A 21,506-nucleotide genomic window follows, 5' to 3' on the forward strand; every position below is an offset into this window, starting at 1 on the left:
AACACAATCAAACATAAAACATAAAACACTGCCAGCAGCAGACTGCAGACATGCTTCCCCTTGTGGGGACACAGATTGCAGCCATGCGACATGACAAAACAATACACTGTAACCAGCGGACTGCAGAACCTTGTTCCCTTGACGGGTCCCAGGTCCGCAGTCCTGAATTCATCTCCGTTTCCGAATTATATGTCCCTCAGGTTAAGAACACACCTCTGAATTTCAAGTTTAAAATCTATCTGCAAGAAACAGGAAGAGAGGGGGAGAAAAATAACCAGCTGTTTTTACCTTAGTAGGCTAGTCATTCTAGATTCCATTCTTATTTTCATAACCTGACTGCAGCATACAATTTATTATTTAAAACATAATACATAAGCATAGTTTTAACTTTTTACAACCTAACACTATCCATCCAGAAGGTGAAAGAGGAGAGTAAGAATTTGTGTCCCCCCAGGGGGAGGCTGAATGAGACAGGGATCTTACAAACTCGCTCCTCTGCTGAAGAGGTTATCGCTTTGAAACAAGGCATTTAGCTTGCGCCTACGAGTCCTCTGTGGAGTCTACAGTGTGAGAGGAAGAGAAGAGGAAACATGAAAGGAGAGAAAGGGAGTAAAAAATAGTGTTTGCATTCCAGGAAATCCCTCACACGCCTTCTACCTTGTCAACAGACTGAATCCTGGGAAATCATTCACCCTCCAAGGACATGTCTGTTTCCTTTACCTCTCTATTTTTCATCTTTCCTGTCTTACTCATCTTTGACCGGCAGCCTTGCCCTCCACAGAGTGACTTGTTACTTATAGTAAACTGAAATACAGACACACACACACACACACACACACACACACACACACACACACACACACACACACACACACACACAAAAACATACAAACAAACCTCTTCTAAAAGAAAAGAGTTAGCCAGATTAGAAAAGAGAAAGTCGGAGTATTAAATATGAGGAATGGAAGAAAAATGAAGGAAGTGGGAGGTCAGATAAGCGAGAGAGAAAGAAGAGCAGTTAATAGAAGGTCTGAAGTTAGCACTGCAGGATTTGCATCACATGGGAGAGCTTCAGTAAAACAGAATAACAGAGCAGGAGAGAACAAGGACATTGGTGCAGTCCTGCAACCTCTATTAGCACTGCAGTGAAACAGCTCAAAGGTTGTTTTTTACTGATATATGAATTTAAAAAAAGGCAGTTGCGCTACATTTTTGGATTTACACTCATTGACAAATTAAGTGTATGACGTTAAGTAGTGTAGGCTCACAGTGTATTAGGCTGGTAGTAACTTAGAAACCATGCAAAAGCCTTGTCCCACATACAAAACTGGTATTTATTTTTTAAAGGAAGAATGTGAGGTAAGAATGTGCGCATACTGTAGCTGCAGCCGTGTGGAATGATTTTGGTGGAATTTTGAGGCGAGAGCAAGTATTTTGAAATCGTTCTCATTTTCTGGCTCATGATGGTATAGTTGGCTCATGAGCTGCTTTATGCTTCCAAGGGCTGTTTTCCTTGAGCTGTGTGGTCTGGCGTTAGAGCGCCAGATCCAGAAAAAACAATTTACAGGTTTTGACAACTCTTGGGTTCATGGGGTTCACAGGGACATTTTTAGAGGCAGCTGGTGGACACGTCTGGGATATTTTAGTCGACATTAAGCCGTGTCATTCTTGTTATATGGGGTGGGATTAGTATTTATTCTAAGTCGGAGGTACATTAGATTCCCATACATAGCAGGCCAACATCAAAATGCAATTTGCAGCAATGTCTGGTTTTCCAAATGTAATCGTAGCAATTGCCTGCACACATGTTACAATAAAGGCACCTTGGGAGGATGAATTTTTGTTTGTAGACAAAAAGCACTTTAATTCTGTCAACGTCCAAATAATTTGTGATGCGCAAATGGCGTTGACAAATGTAGCGGCTAAATGGCCAGGCTCAACCCATGAATCGTTTATACTGTCTAAAGCAGTGTAGGGAGAAAACTGCAAGCTGGTCTGGTATCCGATTAGTATCCGCTTCTTGGTAAAATTGAATTCCATGAATAATTTAAAAATACAGTATTAAGGTCTGGTAATCTGCAATTTGAAATGTTGGTTCTCTTCACTTTTATTTAGTAATAATTTACCATATGTTCTTGTTATTTTATCTATATATATCAAACTATTAATTGTACAACAAAGGCACCACAATATAGTGCATAGACGTGCTCACTCTATTGTGGAGTGGTGCATTGGCCTTCTTAGGAAGGTGGCTGTGCCTGGAGGCATCTGGGGGTAAATTGTTATACAAACCAGAAAAGGTGTGCAAAATGATCCGAGCCTGTTCTGTGTTGCATAAATGTGGCACCAAAGAATGGGGTTTCCTCCTGAGCACCTGAAGACTTGATGACCCTCAGGAACCATGGGGCCCCACAAGAACCAGCTCGAACAGCTAATACCTACATCTTGCTGTGATACATCCATTATAAGTAAGTAAAGCTTCTTGTGCGTAATTCAAAGCGTAAAAAAAATGGCACAAGACTCTGACAATAAAGTTTCGATTTGACTTTCTAAGTCAGCCAAGGTCCCTATCCTAGAACTCACAGAGTTGATGGCCTCTGTTACCTTTTTCCAATCGATAGTTTTTGTTCTGTTCATGACTCCACAACTGAGACCACCAAATAAAGCACATTGCAAAGTCTGCGTCATAGTAGACAAACACAACTGTGACCCTCTTGGAAAAACATTGCTCCTCCATTGCTACTAGTTGTGTCAACAAAATATCAACTTTGTTGAACTACTGTTGAACTAAGAGAGAGCCAACACCTGTTTGCCTACTTGTCCTATGTTAAGAAGTGTTAAGCAGACAACCTCCAGATTTGTTTTCTTTTTAGACCAACATCCAACAATGAAAACCTGAACTTCTTTGACGGCCTTCGGCTGGCTGCTCGTGGCCCTTACGCTACTACAAGCTGCTAATGTAGAATTAAGGTAAGCCCCAAACAACCCACCGCTGACCGCTTTCTTTCTTTTTGTCATTATTATTTTCTTTCACACACACACACTTCATGTTAGAGAGCGAACGTTAGCACTGCCAACATTTTGCTTGTTGCTGAGGTAATGAAGAGTATGCTAATTGCGTTACATGTAGGTAGCTTTAGAATATTGTTATTTGCAGCTGTAGTGGCCTTTTGTGATTGAAGGCTAGTTGTGTGCGCTGAAGCCTTTGTTGACTCAGGCAGTCAACAAAGGCTTGAGCGTGCACAACTAGGCATTGTATTTGTGTGATAGCGGCTTAAAATCGTGCTTATCTTGTGTTGATCTTTTTTTGTGCTTTTGTGTTGCCTCTGGGTCGTGCCGTGACTTTAGAGTAGCCTATGCTATCTTAGTTGGGTAAGTTGGCGCTTGTGGTTGCTCAAATTTTAGCTAATGTTTGCATGGGTGGCTTTTTTTAACGTGAATGAATTTTGTCAAACTGATTTTGGATGCTTATGTAATGCAATGTACAGAAGACAGACCAGTTGCAAAAAGAAGGAAGGACATTTGTTATATGGCGTTATTATTAACAATATGAGTTTACTGAACCTAATAACAGGTTCTCTGCAACCACTGACCAAGATTCAAAGTCTCTATGATAGTGTTGTTAAAATCCCTGGAAACTCTTACATACTCATACTCGACTTTAAGAATCTTTTTGACTTTTAGAAAATGTTGCCAGCAGCCTAAGGTTCTTCTCAAAAGTTGGCAGAATGAGGCCGATCACTGCACAACTAAGCAGGAAAATGACACTTGATTTACTGAAACTGATGCAATGACTTGATTTGCATTGGAGACACGTGAACTTACTCCCACATCTGGTGGAGAGTCTGATTGATTGTAATGCTTAATAATAGATCAATATAGTATGTTTGTTATTCTGTAGAAGCAGTTCTGCGGCGCCTGTGTGAATACTACTGTGTAAGAATGATAGAATTAAAAGACACCTTACTCTGAGATGGGAGCAACATGAGTTTATGACATCACAAAAATATCTCTGCGCTGGAGAAAAGTGTATCTGTAAGCATCAAATGTTTCTATAACAGCTGCTTTATTACACTGAGGATGAAAAAAAATGTGGTAATGGGTTGTATTTCACATTTTGGCATTGACACCCCATCCTCTTTTACAGGCACAGCATTCACATCCTCCAAACTGTTACTGACTGCCATATGTTTCCCAAACTGTTCAGTTGTTAAGGAGAATTAAAGAGAGCGCTGGAGAGGAGGTGGAGAGCTGGTTTGAGACCTAGGAAAGAGCAGTGTAGGTGGAAGTGTAAAAGTGGGGATCTAGAAGGATTGGAAGAAGGATTGGAAGATGGAGCAAGAACCAAAGCAGGAGATGGATGGAGAGAGGACTTGAGTCAAGCAGATCTACCAAATCAATTTGAGCAGCAGAGGAGATGTTTTTTATATTTTTCTCTTTCCTGCTGTAAAAATTAGTGTGCTGTCTTTTTGTTTGAACTCATGGATGAGGAGAGCGGAAAGAATAGAGCGAGGAAGAGAAGTTGAATGGCTGGGCAATACTTCAGACTAAGTGGAAAAAAGGTTTCATCAGCTATGTGTGTGTGTGTGTATGTGTGTGTGTGTGTGTGTGTGTGGGGGGAAACATGCAGCTACCATGCGTACAATACACCCACGTGTGCAGAATATGAACTCTGTCTCTGTGTTTTTGTGTGTGTTTTTCTCATGCATGTGTGTGGGGCATTTAGGATCTTTTCTTCTGCAATCAGACGTTCATTGATGTTGATCTTTCTGGCGGAATGAGGCAAATCCCGTGCTTTGCCAGCAACTGTTATCTTCTCTGCTCCCATGTTCTATGACAACACCAACCTCCCCCAGTGTGAGGATGGTTACAATTTGTTTAGTGAGAGTGGTGCGGCTGTGTCTTTTGAATGCGTTTGCTCTTTGTGAAATATTAAATCTGTAAGGTCTGCATGTGTCTAGGGTCTCTGCGGATACAGTATGCATCTGATCCTCGTTATGCTCTTTTGTGTAGTGTGTGGTGAGGGTTTCTCTTGGATAAGAGATTTTGAAGAGGGTAATGTTCAAGAAAAATAAGACAATTAGACAATCTAGAGTTCTATGATAACTACTGTAGGAAACTCATCTGCTGAGGAAGACCATTGCTGCATTCAAAATAGCATACTGTGCACTACATACCCAATATGTTTACTATCGCTCTATCGTTGTGTATGTCGTTATTGACGTTACAGAGCTGCCTTGGTCGCTGTCCACCGTTGTCTGTTTTTTTATTTTTCTTTAATTTTATTGTGAGATAATTATGCCATTGTAGTGTCCAGTGTTTGTATACTGTAACATTTCACCGGTAATAGTGTGTAATTGCTTTCGTTGGCTTCGGACATACTAACAAATCTCACATTGTGTTTTAGCCTACTAAATAGCATGTTAGTATAGAATTTCGGCAAAACCCATATGATACGTATGCTCCAGTACAACAACAAAATGGATTTTGTGGTGGGGTTATTTTAGCCTACTAAATGGCATGTTAGTATAGAATTTTGGCAAAACCCATATGATACGTATGCTCCAGTACAATTGGATTTTGTGGTGGGGTTATTTTGTCAACTGCTGTTTCCATGGACAAAAATGAACTCTCAATCTCAAGACTTTGACCCATTCACACTCACTGCCGCACTGTTACATCAGCCCTTAAATCCAAGTGTAGATCCCATTTGCAAAGATGCCAAATATGTCAGCCTGAATTTGTGGGAAAATGTGTATAAATTATGCTCAAGACATTGAGAATATTTCCAGTTGATATAATGAAAAACATGGGGCCGTGATGAGTTGAAACAAGTTGGTACAGAATATGTGATGCTGTCAAGTAGAGTGGAACCGTAAAGCTGTTTATAAGAGAAAATATAAAAGAAGAACTGGATTTTAATTTTTTTTCACTTTTACCTTAGCCCCTCAAATCCTGGGTATTTCTCTACATTAAATACATTAAATACCCATGGCTAAATAAGCAACAATCAAAACTAAGTGTAGAAAAATATCTTTAGGTATTATTTTGATGAGTGACTTTGTGCCATTAATTCTATGCCCATGTAAAACCCCATCATTCCTAAAAAGCTGATTAAGAAAATAGGCATTTTTTCTAAGATTAATATCAATGAAGGAATGAAGAATGTGTGTTTATAATGTACAGCATATTGGATGTAGCCTTTTGAGTGTTTACTAGAGGACCTTCTGATTTGCTCTGAGCAAAGCTTTTCCAAACAATCCAACATAATGATCGAAACTAACCAATGACAGCAGCAACAACAGGACCAACAGGTGTTTGTGTTTCAGAGGGATTTAAGCCAGAGGAGAATGAGGCAATCAGTTACCATGGCGATGGTAAAGGAGGAGTATGGGGGACTGTTGCAGAACACTTTAGTTCGGAGAGTGTCACTTACAGGCTTTGATGATGATAAGGGTTGCTGCCGGGGTAAACAACATCAGATCTTCAAAATACTGGGAGAATTGGGCACTCCAGAGGATCAGCTTTTTCTCTCCTCCTCCTTACTTGCCCCCCAAAAACATCTGCCTATCTGTTTTTATCTACACATACACACACACACGCACACGCACGCACACACACACACACACACACACACACACACACACACACACACACACACACACACACACACACACACACACACACACACACACACACAAACACTCACACCTGCTACTCTCTCCCAGCAGGTGTAATGCTTGCCTCGTAATGAATGGCAAAGATCGGCGTAACCATGGCAACACTCTGACACAGACTTCCACCCATGTGCAGGGTGGGCATTTGGTCAAAAAACATATAGGCCTGTATATTTACTGTTGGTGTGTGTGTGTGTGTGTGTGGCCTGTTTGCGGCCTATTTGCAAAGGAAAAAGATGGAGAAGTGTTTATCAGGCGCTCTTTTTGGAGGGTGTAACGTCCTCCGGGTTCGTTAATGCATCACACGGTGAACGGATGTCACACCGCCACTGGATAGATGTCATCAAGCATGCTCCAGTGAACAATTCTCTCACTTTCACAGGGTAAGAGAAGGAGGACGGGGAGGGGGAAGGAGTGATGGACTGATGGACTGATGGACTGAAAACCAGAGAGGCAACAATCGCAATGGCAGGCATTGAATCTTTTGAAGGCCATTGAAATGGCAGATAAAGAAAGAGGGGAGGCTAAAGAGGGCAATGAAAAGAGAAGAGGCAAAAAAAAAAAAAGAAAAACTGATGAGATAACACTCTCGGTAAAAGCAGAGTGGGAGGATGATCCAGAGCAAGACGAGGAGAAGTGATGAATTAAGGCTTGAGAACTGCAATGGAGATGCGGGCAAAGTGAGAAGGTGTGTGTGTGTGTGTGTGTGTGTGGCAGTGGAGGATGTTGAAGCTGAAATCTTAACTAACAGAAGCGCTGGCACCACACTGAGAAGAAGAACTAAAACCAGACATAGGGCTTTAGGCTAATTAAGAAAAGAAAGAAGCTATAAGTGTGTGTGTCTTTGCGGCTGTGTGCATGCCAATGTGAATATAGGCGTGCATGTGTTTGGGTGTTAAAAGAAGGAAAAACAAGGTGTTGTTTGTGTGAGTTGTCTTTGTCATACTGTAACAACAGGGTGCCTCGTTAGACAACTTACCTTACTCTCCCTCCTCTCTTCCATTTTTAACTTCATATCTTATAACTCACATTGACGTGAATTGTCAAACTGCTGTCTTTATCTTTGTGTGTGTTTGTGTGTGTCTTTGTATCTGCGGGTGTTTTTACCGGCTTAATTACCAAAAGATATCCATCTGGCATGGAAATGAGCTTTAGAGATCGGGCAGCAACACTATATTGTCTCCTTGTTAGTTGGGTCATAGTGTTGATTACTATTCAACGTGACTGAACTGCAGTTAGGCTGCAATAATATGATATGACACTTTGTAAACCATGATCCATGTTATTATAGTGTACTTGACAGAAAGTTCAGATTTTCCTCCCTGTTTTTAATAGGATTGGCCATCATTCCTATTGTTTATGATAATATTTACTTATGAGCTAATAACGTTGTGTTCTCTTCCTAATGAGCAGGTTAAAGATGGAGGTTTGTTCATGTTATTTACTTGAGTGATCATCTGACTGCAGGTGCCCTTTTGGGCGCCCTTCAAGCAATGTTGCCACATGCGCAAATTTCAGTTGGTGAGTAAAATAACTGATAGAAATGATGTGGAAAACTAAGAAAATAGGAGCCAGGTCAGGGGAAAAAAATGAATTTTGTTTTATCATATCATATTACTGATCTATGGAGGACCTCCAGGATCTTGAAAATTGAAATAGAGCATTTCTTTATTTAATATTTATTGTACTTTAAAACAGGAATTATTAAATTGGTTTTCAAATTCATCATTTAATCCATTATTTAATAGAGGAACTATAAAAGGAGTTTCAAAGTTAAACTTAACAGTAAATAAATACATCATTTAAAAATACATTAATGAATTACTAAATAAAAGAGCACATTTATGGTTCCTGGATAGCTCAGTTGGTGGAGCGGGCGTCCTTATATAGAGATTTACTCCTCGACGCAGCGGGCCAGGATGTTGCATGTCATTCCCCCCCTCTCTCTCCTTTCATGTCTTCAACTGTCCTGTCGAATAAAGGCCTAAAAATGCCCTATTTCATAAAATGAAATAAAATGATTTCGAAAATGCAATTTTTAAAAACAGGAATTAATAATTGAATTCACTAATTGAATTAAGAATACATCTTTTTAAAAGGCATTTAAAAGGGCAATTCCTTTCCCCATTTCCTTGCTGCTTTTCCTGATCGTCTGGTAAATAGAAACTGTAAAAGAGTAAAAGAGCATCCTTACACTTTATTGATCTTCAAATGTTGTCTTTAAAGTTATAATCCTAACTTTAAAGATTGCCGTCCTGGTTGATTTAGGTGTGGTTTAATACTACAGCAAACACTCCTTGAGAGAAACACAACAGGAGATCAGCCGGAGTGTCAGTTTACAGCTTCACCAAACACTCTCTCATGTTGTTTTAATAAAGAAGTCAGTCAATAATAATTGCAACTGCAATCTGATTTTATGTTGTCAAATAAAGGCAAAATGCAAAAGAAAAATCATATATCTCCAACAAATGCCAAGATTGACTAACTTTTAGACCCAGTTTAAAAAATGCTTGATTCTACATTTCCCACAGTGCAACTCTTTATAACTTTATAACTCAATATCATTTAATTGGACTCTCTGTTTGGTAAACCCCCATGTCTTTCATACCCACAGTTTCTGTTAAAACAACCCTGTCTCCTAAAAATTGCGTTCCCATACAACTAAACTGCATTTTCAATTATGTTTCAAAGGGAAACGTATTTTCTCCCAGTTTAAGTTCGTTCTTGACATATAAGGTTGGATGGATGGGTTAAACAAACAAGGGACTTTCACCTAGAAGACTGCTGTTCATGTCCCGTGAAAAACAAAAGTCAACATTGACTTATTTAAGTTAACTTACGCAATGTGTTTAAACAAACGTAAGGCAGGAGAAAATATGTTTCCCTCGAAACGTAATTGAGAATGCACTTTAGTTGTATAGCAACGTCATTTTTAGGATACAGGTTTGGTAAAAAGGCTCTCCATGCCTGAGCCTAGATACCTGATGACATCACCAGGGGTATTTCCTTTCCTTTACAACGGTTTCAAACGGAGTTTTATGTGTACAGTTGGAGGGGTTGCCCTTTAGGAGCTCAGCATTCATCAGCAGTCAGTGTAGGTTTAACTGTCAGCACTGTAGCTCTTTGACTTCCGCTTCCAGCTTGTTGCCTCTGCGGCCACTGGAGAGTTGCTGTTGAGTCAGTTTTGCCAGTGTCCTCTCACCACTCTACATCTCTTCTTGAACACCTGTCCTCATTCTGTCAGCATTTTTGTGTCTGAGTCAGCGTCTGTCAGAGTCTGGGTCATCATGACCGCTTGGTTCTTACATCACTGACATCAGTGTTTGTGCTTCATCTGTCCTCCTCCCTGGCTGACTGAGCATGTCTATCTATGTCTTGTTGATTCCAGAAGTCTGAGCATGACTCCAGGCAGTTTGGGTGCCACAGATGTCACAGTCACTGCCGTGGTCATTTTCAGTGACACTGATCTCCTCCCACCATCCTAATGTCTCACAGAAGTCCTTGACTTCTTAATATTCTTCCTCTCTTGGAGCACTTACAAGCATAAACAAGTGGATTTAATAAAATTTTCTTGGAACCAAAAAGGTTTATGTGGGTTTTTGTCAAACTTCCACAAGATGTTCTCACCAGGACTTAATTTTCATAAACTAATCATAAATATCTTTTAATAATGGTGAACTTTGTCAAGGTGAGACTCATAATGTAATATTATAAGTGATAAGTTGTGTAAACAATATAATTTCACCAGTTTTCACCAAGAAAAAAATGGTTGTAAAATTGGTTTCAAGCTATAGTGCGTAGTTTCTGCCGCCCCCATGAGGAATTCTAAGTAATGACAACAAAACTGTCGGGTCGTCCACATGATACAAGCCTTCCATGACCCCCCCCCCCCACCCCCGGGCTGATTAGACGTAAGTCCATGTACAAATATAAAATATTAAAAGTGGTAATCAGGCAAATATAAGGAGTTGAGCACATTACTTACAATTGGGTGCCATTCAACCATTGCAGAAGAGGAAGGCACAAGAAGATGACATAATTAATAGAGTGCCAGTCATACCAAAAACTGGAAAACCATGTGGAATATGGAAATATAACTTGGAATGTTTCAGTCTACTCTTCGCTCCACAGATCTGATGTTTTCGTCTGCTACCATGTTTCCCCTCTTCACTGCAGCAGAAGCTTGGGCGATGCATGCTTCATGTACGTGATTTATACGCCTGTTTCCGTTTCTTTTTAGACCTGTACCTTTCAACAAAGTGGTGTGATCATAATACCCTCATAAAAAACAGCCATATTTCTCTGGTCACAATTCACAACCCATAAACTTCATCTGCAAAAAGGTACAACAGAGGATTTACTTTCTGACTCAGGTCATTTGGAGCCACAAAAGGAAATCCTCAATCTATTCTTCTTCTCCACCATTAAAAGTGTCCTGCAGTATGGAGGCTGGTTCCATGGCCTCTCAGTCCAACAGAAAACCAGGATATTACAACTCCTGTGGATCTGCTCCAGGGTGGTGGGTCACTTTATGGAAAAAACCTTCCTCAAAAGCTGCACAAAGCGTACCCTCAGACTGGCTGAAATAATTGCCCTGGACCCTTCTCATGTTCTACATAAAGAGGTCCAACTTCTGCCCTCTGGAAGGCGCTTTAGGGTTCCAGGTTGCAGGAAGAACCAGTACAAGCACTCTTTTCTTCCCATAGTTTGTTCCTCGCTCTATAACACTGCTCAAGCAAACAAAGAGGAGTGCAAGGAGGTGACGAACCCAAGTCAGTTTGTATGGCTGTAACTAGCCTCTAATAAACCTGTCCACAGCACATGCATACATAAAATTAATGTTTTTATGGATTTGAATCTTGATATTCTTCTGAACGCTCCTGGAATGATGTCTGTTGCTGCAAGAGAATACAAAAAGCTAAGTGCAGCATTTTGGTAAAAATGTAGAAAAGCAACAATTTGCTTAATCATCATCCCCATGATTCACATTCTCTCTTTTTATGTACTGTGAATAACTTTGTCTGCATATTTGTCTCAGAAACTTTATATTTACAAATAATGTATATTGTCAATTAACTTTAAACCTACTGTATATTGTGTTTTTATAGATTCATGTGTGTATTTTCAGCCACCAGTGGTGCTTCTGACTAACCGTCTCTGTTTGTTTACACACTGCCCGTCCCTCCATCCCTTACAGCTCATGACATGGTAGCACACTGAATAATAACACAGCCCCCTTCAAATCAATGCATGTTCACATTTGCAGCTTAATCTTCACCAGCCATCAATCAATGGGCTCAAACTGAATTTGGCCCGCCTTATTGGTGCAGGGCCGTGGCTTCGGTTCCCCAGGGAGCTGCAGCCAATCAAAGGGTGTTACCCTCAAATGATTCAAACATGAGGGGATCAAAACTAAATTATTCCAACTGTTCTCACAAATCCAATCCAATAGTGGTGGAAAACGAGAACAAGACTATTGAAAGAGATGGACTGTGACTTGTTTTGGGTTCTTGGGCAAATAGGGAGTCGATTAAGTTTGAAAACGCTAATTGAGTTCAGCCAGATTAATTCAGCTCTCAAGTGACTAATTAAGTTGATATCTGTGGCGGTTTGTGTACTTGTTAATTCATCCCCTCAACAAAACACAGATTCTTCTTGTGGTGAGGCTCTTTCCAATAATCCAATAGTCAATAAAAAGCTCAGTAATGAATGACACACTTACCTGCAGAGCCTTGTGTTAGAGTGAAAGTCTGCCCTCTCTTCTGTCTCTGTTTGCGAAGCACTAAAAGGCGCTGCATGAAGATTATTTGTCTGATTACAACCTGATTGAATCTACGCCTCACTCTTCATACACAATCAGCACTGCAATAGACACAATAATGTCAAAGATTTCTATCAATTTACTCATCCAATTTCATTGCCATAGAAACTAAATACAAAAACAATCCAGATTGCCTCATATGTTGTGCACCAATTCCCCTGATTAGGGAAAATAAGAAGCCAAAATGCAAGTAAACGGCATGTTTATTGTCAATTTATGGACCAAAGATGTTTTTTTACGAGCACCAAAGGCAGATTCGGTACACACAGAGTATTGTAATACCTTCTTTTTTGGGGGACAGACACCACTTGAGTCCTTCAGCATGTTTGAAAACCAAGACCCTTTATTCTTTGAAACCAGTAGACTGAATTGTTTGGACTCTCCATCAAGCAAGCCGCAGCGGCATGCTTTTTGCCTTGGCGACACTAACCCGTTATTAGTTTGTCATTGGAGGTTTGTCTTCTGGAGAAAAAGGAGATGTATCAAAGCAAAAACAACAGGCCTATGATATTTTCAGTGTGGGAAAATGTTTTCATGCAGTGATATGTGTGAATATACGTGTGATTTGGAAGTATTCATCTAAACGTGTTTGTGTGGCCATGTGTGTACATTTTGTGGACTTTTAGTAAATGTATTCTCAAGTCTTGGCTGGCTGAAAGGACGATGACTGTAATCAAGCGGGTGCCTTTCCATCACACCAAGCTCAAATGCTACGATGACATTTCCAAAGGTGCATGCTAGATGGAATATTAAACGCCGTGTCACACCAACTCTTTTAATAGCTTGTCTTTGTGCCTTAAAAGCCGCTTGACATTTCCTATCAGGGACTCCGGCTGTTTGGCATGGCTTTTCGGACGTTTTGCTAAAGTTGAATCTGTTGCTTTGGATTTGTGTGTCATGCCTAATGTGTAATAGTTTCTCTCAGTTCTCCGCAGTTCGGGTAAAAAAATTTGCTAGACAGGTGCACATTATTCTTTTGCTCTAAAGGTGAGAGAGATAGAATGAGTTAGAATAATTGTGTGTGTGTGTGTGTGTGTGCGTGTGCGTGCGTGCATGCGTGTGTTCAGTACATGTAGGTAGGTCAGCATCTCTCCATTACTCTATCAGCTTGTTGACTGAAATGGAGCAGGACAGCCCCTCAAAATACTGTTGGCACACACACAAGCTGAAACCTGCTGACCTGGTAAGATCAGGGGTAAGAGCATACCTGCATGCAGAAACAAAAAAGGAAAACCCATGGGGTTTTGCGGGTAGGGAGTAACCATCACGTATTGTCACACCATGCTGCCTCATTGCTACTCTTTTTCTTTGCTTCCTTTCTTTTACCATGTGTTTGTAGTAGCTGTTATCTTCCGTCCTCCCTCCATCTTTCTTTCTCATCCTGAAGCTCTTTTGCTTGCTGGAGCTCATCAGGGCACCAGAGACATGCCTGGAATCGATTGTTTGATTAATACAGGAGACAAACACAATTAAAAATTGATTTGTAGCTCATTATTGACCAATGTGAATAATTAACCAAGGTCTCACAGCAATGCATGCAATTGTGTGTTTTGTGCACATGGTTTTGTGTGTGTGTATGTACTGCATAATCAGATATTATTGAGACCATATGCTGCTTGGACCATGCTAGCAAGCGACCTCCAGTTTTTATAAAGCAGCCCCCACACCACGGCAATCATTGGCTACTGTAAATCTTTAGTGTTAGATTAATTCTGGACGTATACTGTATATACACTAGCAGTGTCTTAAATTAGGTGCTCAAAATGTTGATTGTTCGCTTTTAAAGCTGATGTAGCTCCAGGACGGGAGCTCAGTTTTATCTTAGTGTTATGTCAAGTGTTAATTTCAAACTGTGCTCCTTAGGAGTTCATTTAACACTGAAGGTTTTACAATTTGGGAATTTTGAGATGATGAGGGGATTCTGAAGATAATGTGTGCGTGTGTGGATGGGGATGTTTATAGGATGAGTCGTTTTATCCATTAAGTCATTACAGACGATACTTTATCTCTCAGACCATAAGCGCTCTCATTTAGAGACAACATGGAAGGATGAATTTTGACACTTACAACTTCAAGTGTAAAAATAAATCACGCTGACGGCCAAATTGGGATCATTCTGATTTCACCAAAGTGAGCACTTTGCTGGTGCTATTGTCATTAAAATACATATTTCTAAACCTGGAAAAGCACTTAATCCTGCACTTAAAGACAGACAGGCAGCTGGACACACTTTTAGGAATCTGGGACAAGCTGAAAAGTCGTCAGCAAGATTTGTAATTTGATAAACTGTAACTGAGTTGTAGTTTTGTTGTGACAGTGTATGTATGCACATGACTGTGAACATATGTACTGTATACATATGTATACATTCAGTAATCATTAACCAACAAAACAAATACAAGAGCCACTCATGCATGCATTTTCTGGTCTGAAATCTAAAAGCTTACATTTGTAAGCATGGATAATTTAGGAGAATTGAACTTGGTAGTTAAATAAAGATTGTGGTCCTGGTTTGAGGCCTTGCACCAAAGCTCCCAGATATTGCAAGCCAAGTGTACCAAATCATCACAGGAACACATATCACACGGAAATCTATCTTGTCAGGCTTCAAGTAGTCTCGCTTTGCAAGACCATCCACACGCTGCAGAGTGGAGGAGAGTCTGGCTACTCCACACAGCATTCCGTGATGAGAGAAAAAAGTGCTCTGGTTTATTGGCATTTCTTTAAACCAATCACAATCGTCATGGGCGGCGCTAAGCTCCGCACGGAGCCGCTGCAAAATAGTTGTGCGAGAGAAAACTCAGATTGGACAGATAGTCTAGCTAGCTGTCTGGATTTAACCTGCAGAGATCTGAGGAGCAGTTAACCATAGTCCTCATAAATCCACCGGAGTTTAAAATTCCAACACAAAGAAAGCGGAAGGAAACGGACGAAAGTACATGCATCTGGCAGAATTTCCTGCGGCACCGGAGCAATCCCGGAAGTGCAACGTCAAGGATATAGACTAGGCTTCAAGTAATGCGTTTTGTGTTCGAACAACAACGGACCAAACCAATCAGCATCCGGTGGTAAATGACGAGGTTTAGATGTGTCTGTGACGTCCGTGACTGTTTGTTCAAAACAACAATAGCAGACGTGATAGACAGATGGTTCATCCAATCACCTGCTAGGTATTTTGTTTAAAGTGCTTGCCCTTTTCCAAACAGTTTCCAATGACGGCTTATCAGATTTTGCGTCAGGTTAGTCTTGGTTGGCTAAAAGAAAATGAATGTATAAACAAATGTATTAATAAAATTCAAGTCTGTTCATAATATGAAGAAAGTTCTCTCATGTTCCCTTGCACGCTTCTCTAGGTGTGCTTTAAACAAACCAGGACTTCATCCATCTATCTCACCTCACTGTCGCTTCTGACATTTTCCCCATCTAAGCACCCACCTCCTCACAATTACCCATCATTGTGTTGTCATGTCATTGCCTCCACCATCCTATTATGTACAAATGGAGGAGAGGGTTTGACAGTTTGTCAGGCCAGATAAGATAAGATGGCCATTTAGCAGGCGTTTGCTCCCCTATCGTCTGTATAGATTTAATTATACTGTTAGCTTTCCTCCCAAGAAAGACTTTGAAGTCACTATGTCAGGAGAGCAGAGAGACTAAATGTGATCTGCTTTACCGGCAAGTGTACAGTGTTGGACATTCAGGGAGATTTAGGAAGGATTTTCATGCACTATAGCCTTGCCATTTTAATCTTGAAACCACATGTACACTCATTTTCTATAAATATATATTATTATATTTAGTATTGTGCAGAATGGAAAGTGCTCCCTCATATTTAGACCTTGATTTAATATGAATCAACCAAATTACTAGAGCAGTTCTGTCTGTGCTGGTTGAAGAGGGAAACCACAGCTGCAGACTCTGAACGCAGCATTCCCATCAGGACAGTTCAGTCTGTAAAACATGCAGTCATAGCCCGAGGCAAAAGAGGAGTGACCCTTGTAAAATGTGATGATACAATGTAGGCAGCAGGGTAGGGGTGTTGCGTAATGAGCAGGGAGACTATCCTTCAAACCAAGGACTTGAGTTCTGGTAGACATCCGGACCCACTAAAGAGTCCTTGAGCAAATCACTGAATCTCGACTGAACAGATAATTTCCTTGAGGAGATTAAAATTCATTATTATGGCTGGAGCATCATTTTTAATCAAGAGGAAACATGACGAGGATGATTACACTTACAAGGAGATTTTGATTTTCTGGGGATAAACACACTTATAATATTCCTGCCTGAAACTACCATGATAACTGTGAGGGGTGTGATTAAAGTAAGTCAATTCTCAAATTGAGTTGTCTTCTCCTTTTAACAGCTGAGATGAACTTTGTGTACTTTGGCTTTTTTATCAGTTTCCTGTTGTTGCCCTTTCCCTCCTTCCCTCTCTTTTCTTGTATCTATCATTTCATTAGACCCGATCTATTGTTTCATTTGCTCTTTCTGGCCCGCTCCTTTTTCTTTCCCTATCAGTTGTTTGCCAGACGGTGAGTCTGTGAAAGCTGTCTGATTAATAGCGGCGTAGAGAGCCATGCTGGACAGGAGGCTTCCCCTGGGTATTCAGTAAATGTGTGTATGTTTGTGAAAGGGAGGCAGATAGTCAAAGAGAGAGAGATGGTCAATGTGTGTCGGTATATGCAAGTAAAGAGCTAAAGTTACTTCAACTTTCATTTATGACTAAAAACAACTATGTGTTTGTTTCTCAATTAGTTCTTTTCATCTGTTTGTCTTTAAGCCAGTCACAATGTGTTGCCTATTGTCTTCCAAGCTGTCTTATTCCCCATTTTGTGTTGCCGTGTGTTTACAGTACATGTATTGGGTGATGTCATTTAAAAAAAAAAAAAAAAAAGAAGTTTGACCGAATTAGAGCTAACATGTAATTAATTAGAATGCAACCCACACAAATCTTACAGTGAATTGTAGACCTTGTTCTGTTCATCTGCTGTGAGATCTCACTGAGTGACAAGCTAACGTTACGTCAAGGCCATCTATGGTGTCAAATTCAAAATGTTTTCTCATAAAGTCTCACTGTATTTGGTGTCGTGATTCAACACAGGTACGGTAGCTGTTTTTCTCCATTATCCGAAAAGATGCCTTGTTGCAACAGGCTCTGGCCAGTTAGACAGACTGTGTTTTTTTTATTTTTAAGATAATTTTTTTCCCTTTATTATGAAGTGACAGCAGATAGACTTGAAGGGGGTGAGAGATGGGGGATGACACACAGCAAAGGGCAGCAGGTCGGATTTGAACCTGTGCCGCTGCAGGACTCAGTCCACATGGGGCGAACGCTCTTACTGGGTGAGCTAGAGGCCGCCCCAGACTATGCTTTTTAAGAAGAATGCCCTTGGGAGTACTACAAGGCACAGCCTGCTGCAGTTATACTGGGAAGTTTGAAATTGAACAGATCATTACAAATTGAATATTTCAGTTTAAAAAGTGACAGCCCTAACATGCAACTTCCCAGAACTTAAACACTTTTTTCAGAGTAAACTTGACAGAAACATTAGGAGGAGAGAGAAGGAGAGACAGGGAGAAGCTAAGACAATCAGACAGATAATGCTCGTGTTCACACAAGAGGCTCTGCATTAATAACCTAGATGTATCGGTTTCTTCTTACACCTCCATTTATTTATGTCTTATTGTTTGTCTTGTGAACGTCTGTTTGTACAAGTGCATGTAAATGTATGTACACAAAGACAAATGCAAAAGCTACAACACAAACACAAAAGCTACAACACAAACACATGTTTTTTGATAGTATGATTTTTGATAGCATGATGCCGGCATTCCGGAAACAAAATAGGCATGACGTGTAACATAACAGGGTCTAGCGTGTGTGCGCATGTGTAGTAACCACCATGCCGGCTGTCCCTTTTACACAGACGTCGATTTGGCGGAACAACTGTGTCTCCCAATTCTGTGTTCCTATACCTTTTACCAGAACACGCCTTACAGAATGGCAAGGTAGAGTAACAGTGATATATTCCCACCTTGAACAGGTTATGTAAAAGGGGATTTAGAGGAATGAGAGGATGAGAGAAATTTAAATGGACAATTTTCTAAAATGTGTGGTATTACATGGCTTTTAGTAACATTTGTTAGGCTTTATAAGATCTCCAGTAAGGGTTTGCAGTTCATCCTGTAAGAGCACAGGCAGACGCACACACAGACACACTATAGGAAAGTCTGGCCATGGTTAGGAGTTAATCAACCTGTTAATTGCCCCTCTGTGACAGGTTGATGTTTTTGTTTTTATCTCTTTCTCTCTCCTTCCTTCATCCCCTCTTCCTCTAAGATCCTGCTGTGGTAAAAATCGGACCCAATCAGTCATTCGCAGAAGCAATTAACTGCAATTGGCCGAGGCTGGATGGGAATTGTGCTCCATCACAGTGTGTGTGTGTGTGTGTGTGTGTGTATTTGTGTGTATTTGTGTGTATTTGTGAGAGTGTGTGTGTATGTGTGTGTGTGTTGTGTGTGTGTGTGTGTGTGTGTGTGTGTGTAAAAGTGTGTGAGCTCTAGTGACTTTCTGTGACTCATTGTTTTCCACAACATTCATTCAGGAAAAGCTCAGTATGGGCTCAGGCGTTTGTTGCTAAAGAGACCAACTGACTCTCAGGTCACAGAGTCTGAGAGTGGATTATTATCAACATACCTAAACAGCAGAATTGGTCGATTGCCAATGACTCCCCAAACGACAAATATAAGCATTCTACTTAATGTTGTAATATGTCCCATGGTGGCCTTTAAACACGTGACCGTGATGGCTGTTTTAATCATGTGACAGTTTTATTTAAGGAAATGGTCGCCCTTTAATCACTTAGTTAACGTTTTGAAACGGCACTACTTTAGGCAACACAAATACTTGGGCAAGTAAAAAATTAGGGATTGACTTAAAACGATTCGTGTAAAACTACTAAAATAAGGATGTAATGACGTCACGGACGTGCCCATGTGAAGGAATTATAGGTCCATAAAAGTCGGTTCATTTAAAAAGTGGCCGTTGACTTTTGTAATTATGGATTGTTATAAGCTGCTTGCACAATCAACCTATACGGTCGTTTTCTGGGTGAGACAACCTGTTATTAATTGTAAATAATAAGGTGAAAAAAGGGCTATTGTAAATCTCAGATTTGTTTTCCCAGAATATACCAAAGGGAAAAACACTAAATGTTATTAGTTCAGGGGGTGCATGTGCATTTTCTCTGTCTCTAATTGTCTTCCAGCATAATCTCTACCACAACTCCAGAGGAAACCCTTATCGGTTGTACACTGTTGATGTAATTCCTTTGCAAAACTAATTAATTAATCTAAATGTATTAAAAGGCTGAGAGACGTTTGTGGGCCTTATTGGGATAAAAAAAAAGAAATTGAAAATATTAAATGAGATTTCCTTCCATTTTCTTGACATCTGATTTAATTTGAATGTAAACCGTTATTGTTAAAGTGTTTTTAAAGGGCAGCTGGGTCTTATTAAATTAAACACACACACACACACACACACACACAAGTTTTCACCAACTGCTGATGTGAGATAAGCAAGTGTTAACAGATACAGTAAGTGGGAGTGTTGATTTTGAACATGGGCTGGCAGCAGCAACTTGTTATCGCCTGCCTGTTGTGTTCATGTTTTTACACCGATTGTAACGCCTGGTTTGTGCATTCTTTATTTCCACTGTTCCAGTCTTTGGTTTTACTCGTAAGGTCTTGACGGACTCTGACAGCATGTCTCAATTTCCTTTTTGTTGCCTGTTGTGTATAATCATATTGCCTGTGCATGGAGTGGACCTCAGGCTGTAGATAATGAAAGAGGATGCAATTTTTTTATGATAGCTACATAGAATATATTACAGGAAAAAAAAAGATTTGGAAGATAGCCAGATACTATTTTAGACTGTTGAAAAGCACTTCTGGGAAGTGGATGGGATTTCTTTTGTGCTGAATCATGGTTTTGCACAAAAATGCCACAGTGTGTGTGCATGAGTGTGTATGTGTTTTACTCATCTACTTTATTGGTACACCCTGCGTTATGTGTGTATGTGTGCGTCCTTTGCCCTTCATTGGGAATTCAGAGCCGCTCTATTTTTGTGCCTCACATTTCTCATCAATATTTTACTCTCTCTCCTTCTCTTCTCTCCTCTTTCTCTCACTCCCTCGCTCTTTCTTGGGCATCAGAATAAGGTTTTATCTATGCTCCACCACACACTATTGAAGGACTGGCTGGGATCGCATTGGGACGATATGAGTTGCGTCTGGTGCTATAAAAAAACTGCCACTGCCAGATGGTTGCAAACAATCCTTTAGCTTTTTGTTTTTAACCTTTATTTACCCACAGTAGGTTGAGTCCAACACATGCTCACTCTGTTTTCAGCGATCCACAGTGGAGTTGTCCAGTACACCCTAACTCTTTGACACAGGGTCATTTAGCAAATCCACCGGAGCAGCGACGGTCAAGGGCAGGTCAGTCGATGATAGCTGTTGAATATAGTTTTGTCCAATTCCCACAGCGGGAATGTCTAATCATAATCCCCTGCTGAGTCTATTCCAGCTGCCCCATCAACACAAATGACACCCCACGGACAGAAGGAGACAGAGGGAGGGTTAAAAGAGCAGAGACTCCATGTAGCGCCACATAATAGCAGCGTACCCCCCATTCTGATGAACCTTGGCAGACGCTACAAATGTAGCTGAAGCTCCAAACGTTTAACCTTTGACCGGACAGATCTGCAGGTGGCACTCTATTAGTTTATTTCTCTGTTTGGGTCCATGTCAGCGCTTCCTTCAAGGGCAAGTCCAAGCTGTTAGCTAGAGGCGAGGTCTGTATTTTAGAGGTCTTTAAATTCCTAATGGTTTCAATGGAACGTAAAAATAGAATCGGTGTGTTCAAAGTGTTCAAATCATACACAAGCAGTAAATACATTTCAATAGAATGCTTGTGTTACCTAGAGTAGTAGATATACCGC

This window comes from Perca fluviatilis, chromosome 18 (genome assembly GCF_010015445.1).
Source record: "Perca fluviatilis chromosome 18, GENO_Pfluv_1.0, whole genome shotgun sequence".
NCBI lineage: Eukaryota > Metazoa > Chordata > Actinopteri > Perciformes > Percidae > Perca > Perca fluviatilis.